Source organism: Herpailurus yagouaroundi, unplaced genomic scaffold, assembly GCF_014898765.1.
Source record: "Herpailurus yagouaroundi ecotype Mexico unplaced genomic scaffold, PumYag 186, whole genome shotgun sequence".
In the NCBI taxonomy this organism is placed as follows: domain Eukaryota; kingdom Metazoa; phylum Chordata; class Mammalia; order Carnivora; family Felidae; genus Herpailurus; species Herpailurus yagouaroundi.
In genome coordinates this window covers 19,345,155-19,366,225 of record NW_024412417.1, presented here as the reverse complement: position 1 = coordinate 19,366,225, position 21,071 = coordinate 19,345,155, and the positions used below count along the sequence as shown (strand labels likewise).

At 38.2% G+C, this 21,071-nt stretch overlaps 1 long non-coding RNA gene across 1 annotated transcript in view; it reads right to left on the bottom strand.

The window, feature by feature from the left end:
- LOC121042863 (uncharacterized) overlaps window positions 1–21,071 on the bottom strand; it is a 122,585-nt gene that overhangs the window by 85,560 nt on the left and 15,954 nt on the right. The window contains exon 2 of the long non-coding RNA XR_005796495.1: window positions 10,283–10,415. This is a non-coding gene — a long non-coding RNA (uncharacterized LOC121042863). The remainder of the gene's footprint in view (window positions 1–10,282; window positions 10,416–21,071) is intronic.

The window sequence follows — 21,071 nt, the reverse complement described above, 5'->3', positions numbered from 1 at the left end:
GTGTGTGTGTGTGTGTGTGTGTGTGTGTGTGTGTGTGAGAGAGAGAGAGAGAGAGAGAGAGAGAGAGAGAGAGAGAGTAGGTATAAAATTAGTATATACTTTGGCTTTGGCCAGAGGAGTGAAAAATTACTTTCTTTACCTTGGTGATTTGTTTTCCTAAATTAAACTGAACCATAAAACTAAAAGCCTAATTATTGGAAATATTTTTGAAACATGCACACTGAGCTAATTCTTCTAGAAGAAATAACAGGGGCCTGAGAAGTGAAGGAATACAAAAGAGAGATGAGAGAGCTGGTGCCTCTGGTGTGATCAGGGATGGCTCTCAGCACCTGCTGCCATCAGCTGCCAGCACAGTCCTCTGCCAGTAGCCACCTGTGTGAATTCACGCTACAGGATTCAGAATGCTCTACGAAGACTGGCTTTGCCGTTTGGAATTTTGGTACAAACAAGAGAAGGCTTCCAAGAAATCTATGTTGTGCTTTACAGAACATGGGCATCCTCAGGCCTTTCTAGATGACATTTATAACAGATGTCTCATTAGCAACTACAAGTTCTCCTCTTCTGAGCATCTCTAATGAGAGTATCTGTGATTATTGATATAATAACCTCCCTTCCAAACACAGAACATTAGATTCTGTATAATACAGCTTATGTAATGTATGCATGCATGCATGTGTGTATGTATGTACATATACATGTGTACATACATGTATACTTCTTTTTCATGAGATCCCTGCAGCAACCTTGTGAAGAGCACAAAACAGTTGCAAGTTCCATTTTACCGTTGAAGTATCTGGCCAGAGCATCAGATATATTGGGGCAGATACTCATGACACAAGGAGACCAGACTAAGGGCAAGAGAGGGCTGAGATCCAGCTCATGTTCTGTTCACCAAGTTTAGTGTCTGTGGGGCTACACTGGCCCAAAGGGTGTGCCTTTTCCATTGTGCCCAAAGACACCATATGGGCTAGAAGTAGCCCTCTATGTGGATCTTGGAGGGATTAAACAACTTTCCCAATATCCACTCAGGAATTAGGTACCTCTCTTTCTCTTCTAATCAATTTTCTCTTCGTTAAATTTGCATTCCTCTGTAATACACTAAAATAGAATTCCAGGCATTGGTTACACAGATAAAGAACCTTCATGCTCAGAACACTTGCAAGCATAAGTTCATTGATTTCCACTCCCACTTTTAGGCCTTTTTCTAGTTTTATCTTGGCTTTTTCTTTTCTGGACAGCCTACAGAATTTGCTACACAAGTTAAGATGGATCCTCAGTAGAGTGAAGGGCTTTAAAAATCCTTATAAATTTAAGCTGCATAAATATGTGGATATCAACTACGGAAGTAGATGGAAATTAAATACTATCACAATTTTATTATAAGTAGTGTTTTTGAATGATTTATTTGACATATATTATTTGGTCTCATATATTACATAAGATGTTTATTTCCTTGAACTTCAGGGATCACTGAGTAGATATTCTTACTTTGAACTAATTTACAGTGGGTAGGCAACACATATTTGCTGAATGACTATCTGAATGGAGGAGAAGACAATGTGAGGTTTGTTCCTGTAGACTTAAATTCAGGAATAGGGAGTGGGATTTAAACTCCCTCATCCAGAAACCTATAGAAGATATATGACAGTCAGATGGACAAAATTCAGAGGACACACAGATACACAGACAGACTGACTGAGATAGCTCTTAACATGTGCTGGGTCCTCAAAATGAGTCTGTCTGTCACTGCACTATGGAAAGGGGAGTATGAGATGAAGCATGACTGAATGTGAGGGAAAATGGAGGAGAAATAGATAGATAAATATACATGGAGGAGCAACAAAAATATCAACAACCATCCCCAGTCTAGTAAACTTGAAAAGAGGTACCATGAACTAATTCTGAAAGCATAAGTTTCAGTCCCCTCTTTCATTCTCTGTTGTCACTCTCTCCTTACACAAGATAAAAACAAGCAAGTTGACTTTCCCAAGCACCAAACTCCCCATTGATAAAACAATGAAATTTAACTAAACCCCTTCCTACCCCTGACTTTTCTTGAACTATAAAGCTTTCCTGGCCAGAAGTCAGTCTTCTACACTTCTGCTAATGTTCCAGAAGGGGGCAGCATTTATTCACAGTAGGAAAACCAACAAAAATTTTTTACTTCAGCTAGCCTTCAAAACAGTAAAACTTGGGAAGTTGGATGAACAAAACATTTAAAATCTTTCTTGAGTTTTGTGTCGGTGTGTAAGAGTATCAAGAGTAGGAAAGTGGGTGGAAGCCTGGTATCCACTCTGCTGTGTGGGCATTAAGTGAGGAACCAGTCAAATAACTATGAAGAGGTATATACACTCACCATTGAATCCCTGATGCTGAGTGCAGTTTCTGGCACATAGTAGTTACTTAAGAAATGTCAATATTAATGATCATATCTTGATCTCTATTTTTCTCACTCTTATTTTTCACTCTCCCCCCCACCCCGCCCTTTATGTAGGCTTCACGCCCCAGGTGGAGCCCAACATGGGTTTGAGCTCACAGCCTGAGATCAAGACCTGAGCTGAGAAAAGAGTCAGCTGCTTAACCCACTGAGCCACCCAGGCATCCCTTTAATAAATGAATGACTGATGAAAACTGGGGATGGAATGGGTTCCCAGGGCAAGTCTCAAGCATAAGTGTGAAGCAGGCAAAACTATCTCTGGAGCTTCTCTCCATATATTCCGTGTTCTAGGGCTCATGCCTCTTTCCATGACTCTAAACAATTCTGTGCACCTACAGCTCTACTCACCTCTGCACCCCTCTCCTTTAAATTATTGATTCATCCACCCATTTACTTAACAAATATATTGAACACCTGATATACTAGATTTTGCTCTGATACATACTGGATTTGACCTGACAAAATGCACACTAACTAACATATGCCTGAAGATATAATTCTTAAGGGTAGTTGTATTAGAAAGCAGGGATTAATCTGCTTTTTATTATTATTATTTTTTTACTGTTTATTTTTGAGAGAGAGAGAGAGAGAGAGAGAGAGAGAGAGAGAGAAGCGCAAGCAGGGGAGGGGCAGAGAGAGGGAGACACAGAATCCAAAGCAGACTCCAGGCTCTGAGCCACACAGAGCCCTATGCAGGGCTTCAACTCAGGAGCTGTGAGATCATGACCTGAGCTGAAGTTAAACGCTTAACTGATTGAGCCACACGGGCACCCCGGATTTGCTTTTACTATATGCAGAGAGATAGACTTTATAACACAAAAAGTGAGTCACTACTATTGGACACACCAGGTAAAGAAGGTAATAATTTGGGGCAAGAGGACTCATTGAGTTCCTCAGGACTCCTAGCACCTACGTGAGCCCCCCAAGAGTATCCTCGATTACTTTGTTCCAAAACTGAGCATGTGGGAGGGTTAAAAGAGGCTTAGAGATCACCTATTCTACATGCCTACTTTCTTAAGAGGAAATGCAGCCTAGGGAAGTTGCTACTTTCCCAAGGTAATGCTAACTAATTGGAAAGCAGGGTCTAGAAGCAATTCTCCAAGGTCAGGTCCCCATCCAGTGCTCTCTCTCTAGGGGTCTGCTACTCTTTTTCTTTTCTTTTTTTTTTTTAAACCTCATCCCCATCCACTCTTCATCTGTTGCAGGTTTGTTTGTTTGTTTGTTTGTTTGTTTGTTTGCTTGTTTGAAACAGACTTTATTTTTTATGGCAGTTTTAGGTTTACGGAAAAACTGAATTATAATTAGTTCTTTCATGGATCTTATCTTTAGTGTTGCATCTAAAAAGTGATGGCCAAACCCAAGATCATATATATTTTCTCTTATTGTTCTAGGAATTTTATAGTTTTGTGTTTTACATTTATGTCTAGCATCCATTTTAAGTTAATTTTTGTAAAGGCTGTAAAGTCTGTGTCTTGGCTCAGTTTTTTTGCAAAGAGATGTTCAGTTGTTTTAGTGCCATTTGTTGAAAAGACCATGCTTGTTCTATTTTATTGTCTTTGCTCCTTTGTCAAAGATCAGTTCTCTATATCTGTGTGGGCCTATTTCTGGGCTCTCCATTCTGTTCTATTACTCTGTTTATTCTTTGACCCATACCACACTATCTTGATTCAGGTAGCTTTACAATAAATATTGAAGTTGGATAGTGTCATTCCTCCAACTTTTTTTTTTCTCTGCCAATATTGTGTTGGCTGTTTTGGGTCTTTTGCCTCTCCATAGAAACTTTAAATTGATTTGTCCACAAAATAATTTCCTGTGTTTTTCATTCAGATTGCATTGAATCTATAGATCAAGTTAGGAAGAACAGACATCTTGATGATATTGTCTTTCTATCAATGAATGTGAAGTAACTGCCCATTTATTTCATTATTCTTTGATTTCTCTCTTCAGAGTTTTGTAGTCTTCTTCACAAAAATCTTGTACGTATTTTGTTAGGCTAATACCTAAGTATTTCATTGGGGAAGGGATGATGATATAAATGTTACTGTGTTTGTAATTTCAAATTCCACTTGCTAATTGCTGGCATACAAGAAAGCAATTGACTTTTGTAGATTAACTTTGTTAATCCTGCAACCTTGCTACAATAGTTTATTAGTTCAAAGTATTTTTGTTGATTCTTTTGTATTTACTACATGGACAATCATGTCATTTGAAAATAAAGCATTTGTTTCTTCCTTCTCAATCTGTATACCTTTTATTTCCTTTTTTGTCTTCATGCATTAGCTAGGACTTCTAATGCAATGTTAAAAGGAACTGGTAAGAAGGGACATCCTTGCCTATTCCAAATCCTAGTGGGAAATCTTTGAGTTTCTTGCCATTAAATATGAAGTTTGCTGAAGTTTTTGCAGATGTTCTTTCTCAAGTTGAGGAAGTTCCCCTCTATTCCTTGTTTGCTGAGTTTTGTGCTTTTTTAAAAATTATAAATGGCTGTTGTATTTTGTCAAATGCTTTTCCCGAACCCACTATAATCATTTGATTTTTGTTATTTTTTTCTTTCTTTTCATAATTGGATTTGATTTGCCAGTTTGTGTTTAGACAGATTACTAAACTCTCCAATGCATCTATTTCCTTTTTCTTCAAAACTAGAATAATAATCCTTGTCCCAGAGATCCCTCTAGAAGCCGTGTGCTGCCAGTCTGCAGTTATGGGGAAGGCCCATCGGCTCAACAGTTCAGCCTGATTCTGAATCCCGCTGTGCCACTCTCCCACTACATAGACCTGGGCCGGCCATTCACCTGCCTGAGTGCCTTCACTCATTTATTAATCATGGAAACACTAAGGACGTCCAAAAATGGTATTTAAAAGCAGCTTCTCAAAATTTCAATTAGATCACTTACTTGCTTTATTTCTGTTGAGATGATTAAATGCACTATGCATGTGAAAGCACTTCTTTTTTCTCTCTTTTTTGCTGTCCTGAAATTGTACTTCCAAACAAAAAGCATCATCAATCAAGCCTTGTCCTGCATTCTGTTTTCTAGAAAACTTGAGCCATGACATTCATTTAAAGTACCATTATAACTAGGAATATCATCACAGCATTTTTTTTTTCTTTTCATTCATTTCCTGTTTTAATTCGTTGCCTGCTCATCAAGGCTTTCCCTAGGGAACAATTTTATTCAAGTGAAATCAGGTTAAAAATGACACCAATCAGAGGAAGAAAATACAGCCCAAAAGGGCAATGTGAAGAGTAAAAGTTTTTCTGTAATGACAGAAGAACTGCCCCTTCTGTTTCAGTAACTCCTCTGCTTTAGCAACCATCTAACTGGGGCTAACACTCCATACTGGGTCCCCTGTTCAGAGCCTCCTTTATGAACTGTCCAGTTACTTGATCCCTTGAGGTGGGCGCCTGGCTATAAACACACACACATACATGCACCCCATGTGTGGCCTAAGGTGGTTTTTCCATTTCACATTTCCCAAAGTTTAAGGCCACGATTCCTCAATTTTCCTCTTTTGCAGATCTTTTCATAAAAGAAAGACCTCTTTGTCAGAAAAATATAGAAATTACATAATTTCAGAGTAAATGATCTTCCTTTCAATTAAATAAATTTAGCCCTAAAAAAAGTCCTCACATTATCCTTATTTTTCTCATTTTACTTCATACCAGTGAAATTTTGTCGCACTCTTGTGAGTGGTTTGGAAACCACTGGCAGAGGGACAAGTCAGTTAATGAGCTAGAGAACTGGAAAAAGCTGACTCACCTCACCAAGGTGAGGAATGTTCCAGTATAGGCAAACACCAGGAAATTCAGAGAGGGACAGTTTGAACTAATTTCAATATTTTAAGTAATTAAGACCACCATGCCTTTAATAGATGTTTTACAGCAAAGCAGAGGAGAAAGTTTTGTTCAAGGTGCCTGGGCTTTCTTTTCTAATCCTTTTGTAGAGATTATTCTTACAACCCAAATTGAAGCCCCAATTGTTCATTGCTTTTATGATTATTATTTCAATATAATTTTTCTCCAAATACATCTGAGGTATTATGGTCAATGCCATGGAGCACTGAATAAGATTAACACCCACGAATGTATGCGTGCATGTGTGTGTGTGTGTGTGTGTGTGTGTGTGTGTGTGTGTGTGTGTGTTTTGAGAATGTGACCCTCGTCAATGACTCTGTGGCCTTGGCAGAGTGGGAAGCTCTGTTTTAGGTATCATCCAGAGCAGGACTAGACATCGTCCCTCCCCTTGAAGTTCTAAATTCCCAACTTTAAATATACACAGCACACACAGTATTACAGACACAGGGCATACCAAGGGGTAAGTTTTATATTTGGTTTTGATATCTCCTTTAATTCCCTAAGAGAAGAAAAGAAAGGAAGGAATGAGGATAGAAAGTGAAGAGGGAAAGTCAGAAGAAGGGATTAAGAGAAAATGGAAAACAATAGTGGTAATTCCCAGAAAGAAGGGCAATGGCTGGTAGGAGATTTATGGGAAGTGAGAGCCCTGATCCTGCCCAGCTTGTCCGGGAATTCTTCCTGTTAGAGGGTGATTTGTTAACTGCTGTCTGAACAGCCTTTCCAGGGAGTCAATTTTGGACTCTGATACTCACATTTAGAATCACCAAAGCCAAGCCAAGGTTGTTTTCCAGGAATAGGGTTTTATAGGATGAGGCTACTTCATGCATTGTGTGGTAAATGGTGAATATTCCACTTCATATTTAAGAACAGAGTCAGGACAGAAAAAAAGGGGTAATATTACCATAGCTTGGAAAGCACTAATTTAAAGAAAAAAAAATCCTTTCTTTCTTCCAGCACAGATATGGCCCCATGTGACCATGGGTATAAAATAGTTAAACACTCAAACCTCTGAACTTCTAAAGTCATGAGGGACTTTCATTGCTATTTCCCAGTAAACATCATGACACCAATGTTTCTGTTTAGTAAACTACTTTTCAGTTAGGAAACATAATAACAATAATAGTAACAGCAGCTAGCATGTACTAAACTCTTCCCACATGCCAGCCACCATCCTTTAACGATGATATCATACGTGAAACCATGTTTAGTCCTCACAGTATCCCAGAAAGTTAGCTAATATAATTATGTCCATTCTATAGATGAGGAAACTATTTCTCAGAAATTTCAAGTAATTCATTCAAAGTTAATTAGACAATAAAGGTGGAACCAGAGTTTGAGCCCAAGCAGTCCAACTGCAGAGCCCCATGCCTTATGACCATTACATATTTTCTTCAATTCAAATAGTCTTTTCTCACTACACTGAGAAATGGATAAAATACCTTTTCAGTAACTCTGAGATTTAATTCAGATAGACATAGATTTAAATCATGATGTATGACCTTAGAAAAATAGTCGAATTTCTCAGATTCTTGGGTTTTTATTTGTAAAACAGAGATAACACCACTCTGAAGAATTACTATGAAAGCAAGAGGTTATATATGGTAGCCATTTCATACATGAGAAGTATTACCACAGCACAGATAGATAGAGAACTGTCAAGATTAAAAAGCAAAAATAGGGCATCTGGGTGGCTCAGTTGGTTAAGTGTCTGACTCTATCTTAGCTCAGGTCATGATTTCATGGTTCGTGAGTTCAAGCCATGTGTCAGGCTCTGCACTGACAGCACAGAGACTGCTTGGGATTCTCTCTTTCCCTCTCTCTCTGCCTCTCCCCCATTTGCTTGCATGCAAGTGCTCTCTCTTTCTCTCTCAAAATAAATACATAAACATTGTTTTTAAAGGAAAGACAAGTGGGGTGCCTGGGTGGCTCAGTCAGTTAAGTGTCCAACTTCAGCTCAGGTCATCATCTCACGGTTCGTGAGTTTGAGTCCTGTGTTGGGCTTGGTGCTAACAGCTTAGAGCCTAACACCCGCTTCGGATTCTGCATCTCCCTTTCTCTCTGCCCCTCTCCCACTCACAATCTGTCTCTCTCTCTGAAAAAAAAAAAAAAAAAAATATATATATATATATATATGAAAAACAAGCAACAAAACAATGAAAGCCAGGCACCCAGGACAGATATCCAGGGTGAGGGATAATTGGAAGTAGATCATCTTCAGAAATATTGAAGGAAGTATTTCCCTTAAACAACTCAGTTGATAAAGTAAACTTTGAGTATACTTGCAAAAGAAGAAGAGATATCAGGTAATCACATAAAAACAAAAACAAAAATACAAAAAAAAGAGGATCAGTTGACCCTGTACAAAGAGAGAAAGCAAAATGCAAACCATTACAAAGTAGTATGCTCTGAGCCATGGCAAGCCAAATTAATTCACACAGTGAAGGAGGAAATGAAGCTTGTGTCAGAATCCATCTATCACATACAATGCATACACAAAAGTAGCTTAAGTTAAACCAGACATAGTTCTGATCCCATGTTGTGGAGGAATCATCTCTGTGACTCTTATTGTTGTTTCACTGAAGCTCTAGGTTAAAGAATCGCTTTAGCAAACACTAGACCGAGTGGACAGCCACTGGCTATTCCAATCAAGAATCCCATATGTGCTGTGAAAAGAAGTAGATGACAGACTTTAGAGAAGATCACTTTGGCCAGGTCTCCAGTGTTCTTGTGCTCTATATTCTCTAATGAAATTTCCCCTTCCAGTCAAGTTTCACAGCCTTTCCACTGTGGATGCACTAAAGATCTAAGATGAAAAGGGCGGGGGGGTACATTATGAAGGGGAGAGAGGAAACTATAGCACAAATAGCAAAAGAACAATCTGAAACAGCTTGAGAGAGGATCCAGTGTTCTAGCGGCAGAAATCTCCATAACCATTTGTTACCATAAGTTGGGTTCTTCTATCCTCTAGATCCCTATCTTCACAGAGCATTGTAATGAAAAGGTAAAATTTATGAAAATAAGACATATCCTTTCCTAGTTTGTTTTGTGCACATAAAATACACAGACAAAAGCTTGAATTTTAAAAATTCAGTCAATTAAACTTACAGTTGTTAGATGTACCTAACTACTGCCTACTAAAACAAGAGCAACAATCTTAATGTCATTGGGGGGAAATTACTGCATTCCCAGCCTTTCTGGAGAGACACTTCAAAAAGGCTTCCACCTACCAAATATTAATACATATTTTATACACTGGCTTTGATGATAGCTATTAGGACAAAAGAATATGATTGTGACTATATTCCTTATTTTATCCTGTGTGATGGCATTTTAACCTGCTATTAACACTGGAACATCTAGTAAGCACTCAATGGATATTTGTTAAATAAAATAGGAAGAACTTGGTAAGGAGTTTTAAATGAAATTTCATGATAATTAAGACCAAGGGCTTTCAGATCAAATGGACCTGATAATTTACTTATCTGTATCTTTGAGCAAATTTTTAAATTTCTCTAAGCCTCAGATTTTTTCATTTAAAACTCAGTCGGTTAGGCGTCCGACTTTGGCTCAGGTCATGATCTGATGTTTGTGGGTTTGAGCCCCACATTAGGCTCTGCTAAAAGCTCAGAGCCTGGAGCTGCTTCGGATTCTGTGCCTCCCTCTCTTTCTGCCCTTCCCCTGCTTGCACTCTGTCTCTCTCTGTCTCTCAAAGATACAGAAACATTAAAAAAATTTTTTTAATGTCAACATATAATTAACCCTTCCATTGACCGGTCATTTAGATTAATTAGATAATTCATATAAAACTCTTATCTCAGACCATGCTCATGGTAAGTACCCAAAAACAATCATTAACACTTTTGTGCTTGATCTTAGGCAGATAATACACACAATTCTTTAATCTGCTAATCATATAGTAAGTCTTTTTGTGATAATATTGAGTATTATGTTATTGCAAAACAGCACACTTTTTGGAGACCTGTGAGACTCACCCACAAACAGATGAGAAGAATATCTCAGAATTTGACGTGCTCATGGTTTTATGGAAGATCACTGAGAGCATGGAAGTGGATTTAACAGCAGAGGGCACAGCAAAGAGACCAGGCGGGAGAGAATAATTCACTCCTAAGAGAAAAAAAGGAAAGGATTCTGTCATTTTCTGATGCTGAATCTCATAATATCTCTGACAGGCACCATTGAACAAGTATACATTATACAACTCAGCTGTCCAAAATAGCAGTTACACGGGAAGAAAAAGATAGGTTTTTTTTTTTTTCTTGAAAAGGAGGAAGATGGAAAAGAGGAGAAAGCAGCAGAAAACTTCACTATACATAAAATGGAGAAAATCAAGGTGGGACTGTGGAGCACAGGGCAATATAGTGGACAGTACATGGGCTTTATAATGGGATAGATCTAAATCTGGTTTTCTAGGTCAGTTATTTGCTACTGAGGCTAAGTACCTATTGTTAACAATTTGTGCTTCTTTTGCTTGATCTTTGTAATAATACCTGTATCATTAAATTAAAAAAAATAATTGTGTAATAAAAATTGTGATTATGTCATAGGGTTGTTGTGAAGATATAATAAAACAACAATGCTAGCAGAGTGCTCAATCCATTTTCTCGTCTATATGGGTACTTGAAAAATATTTCTCATATACTCTGCAGGCAAGGAAATTACAGAAATGCTTGCTAGAGCATTGTATCTTGCATTTGTTTACTCATTTTTCCAGAAGCATTCCTGGTAATTGTAGGCATTACATCAATTTAACCAAGCTTGAAGTACATTTCCCAGAATCCACCTTTCCTTCATGGGATTAGTTCAGGTGCAGACATGGAAGATACAAGTGAAGCCCAGCTGTCTTCTAGTGCTGAGAAGGCTGGTGCAGTACAGGGCACTTCTGCAGCTCCTGCCTATTGGAGCTAACCTCCTGGCTTTCTGGCTGGAGGGTGGCAGCAGTAGCTCTAAGTTCTCCAACTCCTGGTCCAGGTTTGTGTTTAGGTCTGTGACAATGGGGCAGGCACTAGCTTCTGAAGAAAACCTTCATCACTAAAACTGTAAACTTGGAGGTGATAAGGAACATGTAGAGGTTCCAGTTCATTCGTTCATTCTCAAGGGTTCCAGTTCAAACTCACAGTTTCCAGTTTGTATTTTTTCTCCCAGTCCATAACCATCTTGCGTTCCCAACTACCTGCACATGGACAATTGGTTCCAGCGCTAGACTTAGAAACTAAACATCACATAGACTAGTTCTTCTGCCTCTATTAACCATGGAAGGTCAAGTCCTTATGATAAATACTGTAAATATTATACACATATATATCCTGGTGGTTCTACTTCTATAAGAACCTTGACTGATACAGAAGGTTTTCTATGTGCCAAGAACTATGTTTTGGGCTGAGGAAACAGATGAATAAGGTATAGTCCCAACATTCATAAAGGTTTACAGTGCTTAGAGGAGAAGTCAGCCATCACTCATCATATCACAAATTATAAAGTTTCTATGGATTTACCTAATCTGGAAAGTTTGTATAAATGGAACCATATAACGTTACCTATTTGGTCTTTTTTTTTTCTCACTTAGCATGTTTTCTAGGTTCATCCACATTGTAGCATGTATCAGTACTTCACTTTTTATGGCTGAGTAATATTCATTTGTAAGGATATATCAGATTTTGTTTATTCATTCATCTGTTAGTGGACATTTGGGTTGTTTCCACTTTTTGGAACTATATAGTTCAAAACTAGACAATGATTTTTGCACAACGTACAAATGCCAATCAATTATACACTTTAAAATAGCTAATTTTATATTATATAAATTTCATTTCAATAGAATTTTTTTTAGGGTTTTGAAGTTATAAAGTTGTTTTCCTTTATTAAACAAATTTACATGTATCTACAATTATTCAGAGTGAAATTCAAGAGATTCCAGATCATGGATTTTATGCAGTTTATGGATGTCAAACTGGTAAAATGTTCATTAAACTAGATATTTTCAGTGATAAGGTCAGATGCTTTCCACATTTGACTACAATCTGCTTTGTATATTTTTCTTTGCTCTGCTATTTTGCAGCAAGCCTGTCATTGATTGGCTTCTTGACATGCACATAAAATCAATTAGCATTCAGTCTCTGAGAATAATTCTCTTAATAGGTTACTGCTTTCACCATTTAACCAACAGAGAAACAGTTCTTTCCACACCACCCTATACTTATTTAGGAAGGCATTTGGTAACACTTATCAGCCTGCACATGCCAGTAATTAGATGTCAATAGAATTTCTATGTTCAATCCTTTGTATACAAGAAACACTTTAGCCAAAATTTCCAGTCTTCTCACAATTTTCTGAACTCATCAGTTTTTGTCCATTCACCATGGGGTGATTTTAGAGACATGGAATAAAGTCCATCACATCTGCCTCTAAACTTCCCCTAAAAGGGGGACAGTATGAAAGTAGATATCAAGATTGAGAATACACCAGGCCTGTTTTCTATTCCTTATGTTTCAGGAGGTACAATGACAAACCACTATCTAACTTCTTATAAGTGTAATTTTTCTTCAACTGCTAACCTAGCTTTTTGTTGTCATTGTTTTACTTCTTTGTTACTCCAGAGATCTGATCTGAATGTCATTGTCTTGCAGAACTTTCTAACCTCCCTCCCTCCACTATCCTTCTCTTGCACTACGGTCCAGCCATACTGGCTTGCATTTGGGTTCTAGAACGTGTAAAACTCAACTGCATCTCAAGACCTTTATAGTTGCTGCTCCTTCTACTTGGTTCCTCTTCCTCAACACTGCCATGTGGCTTCCCTTTTTCCATTGTTCAAGTCTCAAATCATTTGGTATCTTTTCAGAATGGGCTTCCCTAGGGGTGCCTGGGTGGCTCAGTCAGTTAAGCATCTGACTTTGGCTTAGGTCATGATCTCACGGTTTGTGAGTTTGAGCCCTGCATCAGGCTCTGTGCTGACAGCTCGGAGCCTGGAGCCTGCTTCAGATTCTGTGTGTGTGTGTGTGTGTGTGTGTGTGTGTGTGTGTGTGTCTGCCCCTCCCCTGCTCACACTCTGTCTCTCTCTCTCAAAAGTAAACATTAAAATTTTTTTTTAAAGAATGGGCTTCCCTAGCTATAGCAGCTCTTCCAATCACACCTTAACCTCTTTCCCTGTTTTTTTTTTTAATTTTATGTATCCCCTCACTAGATCATATAATTCTTAACATAGGGACTCTGCCTGTTTTGGTCACCACTGTTTGCCCAGAGTTTAGAATAGTACTGGAACAGATAGTAGTTGCACAATTAATATCTTGGCTGACTGATTATAAACTAACAGACACTAATTATGCCAATAAATGAAAATTGCAGTGTAATTCATGGTGGTGCCATTCCTTGTAACACAGTATTCTAGAAAAGATCAAGTATGTATGTATGTATGTATGTATGTATGTATGTATGTTGGATAGATATTTTTTGTGGGGGAGCAGGTTATAAGTTCAGTTTAGTATTTTGAAGTACTATTACTTTTTTTAAATGTTTTTTCCTATTTATTTACTTTTGAGAGAGACAGAGTGAGAGCAGGGGAGGGGCAGAGAGAGAGGGAGACACAGAATCTGAAGCAGGCTTCAGGCTCTGAGCTGTCAGCACAGAGCCCGACGTGGGTCTTGAACCCATGAACCATGAGATCATGACCTGAGCCAAAGTCAGATGTTCAACCAACTGAGCCACCCAGGTGCCCCAACTATTACTTTTTTTAAATTCAAGTTAGTTAACATACAGTGTAGTCTTGGCTTCAGGGGTAGAACCCAGTGATTCATCTCTTACTTATGACACCTTCAAAAATTAATATGTTGAAATCCTAATCCCCAACACGATGTTATTTGAAGGCAAGGAGGTAATGAGGTTTGGATGAGGTCATGAGGGTAGAGTCCCCATGATGGAATTTGTGCCCATATAAGAGGAAGAAGAAACACAAGAGCCTTCTCTCTCTTCTTGTTCCCATAAAGAACAGATCATTCAGGCACACAGCAAGAAGGTAGCCCTCTGAAAGCCAGAAAGTAGGTCCTCACCAGGCACCAAATCTGTGGGCACCTTGATCTTGAAATTCCAGCTTCCATAATTGTGAGAAAATAAATTTCTGTTGTTTAAAACACGAAGTTTATGGCATTTTGATATAGCAGCAAAGGTGACTTAGATAAGAGTGTTTCCAGAAGGAGAGAATTGTACAATGTGTGAGATGCTGCTGGAATGATGTAAGGTGAGAACTGAAAAGTATCCAATGAATTTAGTCACATGGAAATTGCTGATAAACTTTGTTAGAGTTGTTTTACTGAAGTGATAGGGTCACAAGTCAGAGTAAGGAGTGGGAGATGAAACACAAGGACTATGAGTACATGTGTATCATTTTTGCTATATGTGACCTTGAGCAAAGCTCATACATTCCCCAAATTTAATCATTATTATCATTAAGTTGAGCAGCTCATACTTATGTTGGAGACATGTTGTAAGGATTAAGTAATATGATATGGAAAGATGCTTAAAACACCATGAACACTCAATAAATGCAGATTCCTTTCACTTCTCCCACTTGGAGGCTTTTAAAATAAATCTGTTGACCGGAATCAAACATATTGCCTTAACCAAGGACTACACGGGAGTTTTGTTATTTGTCTAATAAAATACTATGCAAGAGGAGTACAGAAATTGTGTGTGTGTGCGCGCACACATGCATGTGTGTGTCCTAAAATCATTTGGTGATATGCCTTACTACAATTGCAGAACACTATGAATTTATGTTCTATTTATATTTCGTCCTAACCCTGAGATTTTTAAAATAGAATTTATTGTCAAATTGGCTTACATACAACACCCAGTGCTCATCCCAACAAGTGCCCTCCTCAATGCCCATCAAGCATTTTCCCTCTCCCCACCCCGCCATCCACCCTCTGTTTGTTCTCTGTATTTAGGAGTCTCTTATGGTTTGCCTCCCTCTCTGTTTGAAACTATTTTTTCCCCTTCCCTTCTCCCATGGTCTTCTGTTAAGTTTCTCAAGATCCACATATGAGTGAAAACATATGATATCTGTCATTCTCTGACTGACTTATTTCATTTGGCTTAATACCTTCCAGTTCCATCCTTGTTGCTGCAAATGGCATGATTTCATTCTTTCTCATTGCTAAGTAGTATTCCATTGTATATATAAATCATATCTTCTTTATCCATTCATTAGTTGATGGACATTTAGGATCTTTCCATAATTTGGCTATTGTTGAAAGCGCTGCCATAAACATTGGGGTACATGTGCTCCTATGCCTTAGAACTTCTGTATCCCTTGGGTAAATTCCTAGTAGTGCTATTGCTGGGTTGTAGGATAGTTCTATTTTTAATTTTTTGAGGAAGCTCCACACTGTTTTCTAGAGCAGCTGCATCAGTTTGCATTCCCACCAACAGTGCAACAGGGTGCCCATTTCTCCACATCTTTGCCAGCATCTGTGGTTTCCTGAGTTGTTAATTTTAGCCATTCTGACTGGTGTGAGGTGATATCTCAGTGTGGATTTGATTTGTATTTCCCTGATTATGAGTGACATTGAGCATCTTTTCATGTCTGTTGGCCATCTTGATGTCTTCTTTGGAAAAGTGTCCATTCATGTCTTCTGCCCATTTCTTCACTGGATTATTTGTTTTTTTGTGTTTGAGTTTGGTAAGTTCTTTACAGATTTTGGATACTAATCCTTTATCCGATATGTCATTTGCAAATATCTTTTCCCATTCCGTCTGTTGCCTTTCAGTTTTGTTGATTGTTTCTTTTGCAGTGCAGAAGTTTTTAATCTTGATAAGGTCCCCATAGTTCATGTTTGCTTTTAGTTCCCTTGCCTTTGTAGATGTGTCAAGCAAGAAGTTGCTGCGGCGGAGGTCAAAGAGGTTGTTGTCTGCTTTCTCCTCTAAGGTTTTGATGGTTTCCTGCCTCACATTTAGGTCTTTCATCCATTTTGAGTTTGTTTTTGTGTATGGTGTAAGAAACGGTCCACTTTCATTCTTCTGCATGTTGCTTTCCAGTTCTCTCAGCACCATTTGCTAAAGAGACTGTCTTGTTTCCACTGAATGCTCTCTCCCGCTTTGTCAAAGATTAGTTGGCCATACATTTGTGGGTCCAATTCTGGGTTCTTTATTCTATTCAATTGGCTATGTGTCTGTTTTTGTGCCAGTACCATACTGTCTTGATGATTAAAGCTTTGCAGTAGAGGCTAAAGTCTGGGATTGTGATGCCTCCCACTTTGGTTTTCTTCTTCACTATTACTGTGGCTGATCGGGGTCTTTTGTAGTTCCATACAAATTTTAGAATTAATTGTTCTAGCTTTGAGAATGTCAGTGCAATTTTGATTGGGATTGCATTGAATGTGTAGATTGCTTTGGGTAGTATTGGCATTTTATCAATATTTATTCTTCCAATCCATGAGCATGGAATGTTTTTCTATTTCTTTGTGTCTTCTTCAATTTCCTTCATAAGCTTTCTATAATTTTCAGCATACAGATCTTTTACATCTTTGGTTATGTTTATTCCTAGATATTTTATAATTCCTAGGAATTGTAAATGGGATAAGTTTCTTTATTTCTCTTTCTGTTGCTTCATTATTGGTGTATAAAAATGCAACAGATTTCTGTACACCAATTTTATACCCCTAACCTTGAGATTTTTATTGGAGACTCTACTTCCTAACTAGCTTATTCCCATATCTTTTGGTTCCCTATTTATTATGCCTCCTACAGGAACATGTTTATTTACATAAAATTCTTAACATGACTCTCTCTCTCTCTCTCTCTCTCTCTCTCTCTCTCTCTCTCTCAGTAGATGGCATTTCTTCATGGTCAAAATTGCAGTGAACTTGAATCCTTCAAAATATCCTTGATCACTTCCAGTTTATACCACTTGCCAGTTCAGACATGCTATAGTCATTGCAGACTTTTAAATGTTTGTTGTCTTTAGGAATGCTAAGCACAAATGACTATATACTCTCTTGTTTCTAATATCTTATTTTGACTACAAGTTTTTTGCGAAGCCCAATCAACCAGAGGCTCCAGCATGGGAGTGTGATTTTTAGCAAGGGACAAAAGACATTTAGATTCTTTCATAGCAGCAGCAGCAGCCATGGTGTCCTGCATGTAGCAGCAGCTCTAGACCAGCCTGTTTAGGCTGAAAGACCTTGGCCTCTTCCCTCTTGGCATAAAACGCTTTGGTTCATATCCAGTCTTATGCTGGTTCTTTATCTTCCCATTGATTCTGTGCCATCCTTGCACATTTATATATATAAATTTTTCTTTTTCTTCTTTTCCCCTAACATCAGCCAGTTTTGTTACCTGTAATCAAAACATTCCTAACTAATAGAGAGGGAGGTCTTCACAGAATAGACCCAAGTAAGAATCTAGTGACCATGCTTAGTGATGGAGCTGGCACTTCCTAACAGAATTATTTGTTGCCTTTGGCAGATTCAGAAGGGAAAAAAAAAACCCCACTGCCTTACCAGAGCTTCTGATGCCAGTGACTATCACTCTGGGGGTATTCTCCAGGGAAAAAGAACACTGGGGGGAAAAACAGCATTGCAATTTAGACTGCCACTCCATTTAATAATGGAGAAATGGTATTACTTTACTGGTAATTATTTTTTTTAAAGCCTCATGTAAAATGTTAGCTGGACGCTGTTTATTGGAATGTATCAACACATTAAACAAACTTAGCTTTGTTGATTTACCCAAGACAGCTAACCTGATGAATTTCAATGGAGCCCGTTACAAATCTGGCTCTGAGTTGTAAAAATGTCTCTTTTGAATCAAGTCTGAGTTGGACTATCTACTTATATATGTGTTTTTCTGCCTTTAATGACAGACACATACATATGAAAAAGTTGTTTATCCTTTGAGCACCAAACATCATACAGAGTCCCTTTTAAATGTTAAAACTGGAGCCATTGGTCTGTTATCTACAGAGAGAAAAACAATACTGTGGCTTCAGGAGAAATAGATAGGAGGGGGTGAGATGGGAAGAAAAACACCAACAGGAATGATAAACTGGATTTTAATGACAAAGTCACTTTGCCAACTGTAACTTGGGTGTTGGGTAAGCTGATCTGACTTCATTAGGTGATAGCCAGCCTCCCAAAGCCATCATCAGCCTGGAAGAAAGCCATATGTGTTGGGTCGCACAAATGGACATTGATTTTTCAATAAACTGGAACCCAAAGCCAACATCACTTCAATGATATCTTTTCTCAGGAGAGAGGATTTCTCGCTCATGCCTGGCACCATGTCTCAGCTCTTACATTACAAGAATTACATGGGTGAAGCAGAGTAGAAAACATCAGCTCACTTAAGTCATGTGATAAATGAGGCAATTAAGTCAATTAGATGCACAGTTACTGAGTTATATCTGTTTTGCTTTGTAAAATATAATTTTAAATAGGATCATCTATCTTACCATTCTTGACAGCATTAGAATTCTGTGGGGCAGAAAAAATGTGATTCATTACTCTATGAAAACAGTGCCTACTCTCTGAACTGGATAAAGTAACCTTGGTCTTTAAATTAGAGGTTGTGATCCCTTAACTCTTTCTCTGTAAGCAGAACACATTTTGTGTTTGTTGTTTATCTAACACTCTAAATGTACGGCTTTTGTACTAGCCATCATGTTGTTGGGGAATTAGTATACAGAACATTAATTTTTCAATGTGTGATTTACCAGATGTGTCTCTTTCTGGGGGAAGAGATAATAGAGTTGTAGCAGATTTATGTTCTGGTTGAGTCACTTGAGTGACTTTGTAATAAAAGGATGAGCAGTCACCCTTGTTTGTGGGAAGATCACCAGGACCTTCAGTGGTTTAATTAAATACTGTTCAGTCCCACACCATCCTCTTGGTATACAGAATTGTCACTGGTAAGAGGTTTATCTATCTGCAGAGAAGCCAAGGAGCTTTGGGAAAGGTGACCTAACAAGACCCTTTATTTTTGGAAGATCAGTACTTCTAGAGCCTCCAGTGAATTGTGATGGCTTCACCTAGGGTGTGTGGGCCAGTCAGGGTACTATATGCCACCAGGGGAAACTAATCGTGAATCAAGTTAATATTGGACTGGTAGCCACAGCTAGATTGGAGGCTTATCAAGAAATTGCTCATGAGTCAAATTATGTTTCCTTTGCCCTCCACAAATTATATTTTAGTGAACCAACTAAACTTTCAGTGAACTATTTTTGTGAACCAACTAAAATTAGTGAACTACTTAAAAGTCTGGATATTTCACATATAAATATGGATTACTTTGGCCAGAGTACATGCACTGTAGTTTGCTTTCCAAAGCCTACCACTAGCATATATACTTCTACTCTCCCTGCTTTATTCATTTCTTTTACTTTCTGGAATCCAGCAGGTAGTTGAATTTTTCACCTTTTGCCTACATGGTCTTAGAAGAGGGTTCTGATTCTGTCACACATGGGGCTGAGATTTAACCCAGCCACCTGGGTGTGTGGTTGAGAGACTACAGCTGAACAGGTGGGGAGAAACTGAGTTGTAGCATGTGAGTTTTCAACGTTTATTTATTTTTGGGACAGAGAGAGACAGAGCGTGAACGGGGGAGGGGCAGAGAGAGAGGGAGACACAGAATCCGAAACAGGCTCCAGGCTCTGAGCCATCAGCCCAGAGCCCGACGCGGGGCTCGAACTCATGGACCGTGAGATCCTGACCTGGCTGAAGTTGGACGCTTAACCGACTGCGCCACCCAGGCGCCCCGAGCATGTGAGTTTTGATATCACACATTGAAGAGTGGAGATCTAGCAAGAACATCTGCAGGAGAGAACAAGGACATTAAACATGAAATTTTAAAGAAAGAATTAATTGTTGGCTAAAGAATATGTAAATCTTAAAAAAATATCATCAAATTGACCTGAGAAAGATTGAACCAAGTTAAATACTGACCAATGGTTCATGAGAGCACCAGTTTGCATACTAGTCTTTTTCAAATTTTGCTAATCTGATGGGGGAAAATTGCCCTTTGAATTTTCTTGAAATCTGATGAGTTTAAGTGTATTTTCAGATGTATGCTGGTCATTTGCATTTTTTCTAAGAATTGACAGTTTGTAACTATTGTTTATTTATCTTATTAGGTTATTTGCATTTCCTTATTGACTGTAGGAACCTCTTGATGGTTCTTTCTCTGCCATATCTGTTGCAAACATTTTCTGCCAGTTTGCTATTGCATTTAAATTTGGTGTCATTATCTCATTGTTTTTATTTATAAAATAAAAACTGTTAATGTTTTTTACGGGTTTGGGGTTTAATGTCTTTCATAGGTCCCCTCAACTCCATGATCGCCAAAATAATTTCCTGTACATTCCTTTAAGAAGTCTGTAGGCTTTGTAGTTGTATTTGATTAATTATCCAAAAGTTATTTTAAGTTTGCTGTGAGGTACAGATTTAACTTTTTGAAACAAAAGGAGAGCTGATTACCTCACTATCATTTTCTCATTATTAGAAATCCTAATTGTATCTTCAATTAACAGGTGTCTTTGCCTTTTCGTTCATTTTGAGATTCCTATAAGACAACTTCCTTCTCGGAGATTTAAGATGGTGATTACTCATCATCCTTTTCTCTAGATTCCTCAAAAATTGACAATAGGCGCTTAGAGTACAGTAAGAAAGAAAACGTACAGCATGAGGTTTGCACTGGCCGAAGAGTGTCCAATAATCTCCCAAAAATATAGAACTTCTGATATATTGTGTAAAAGGATATAGTTTAGCTTGGGGCCAA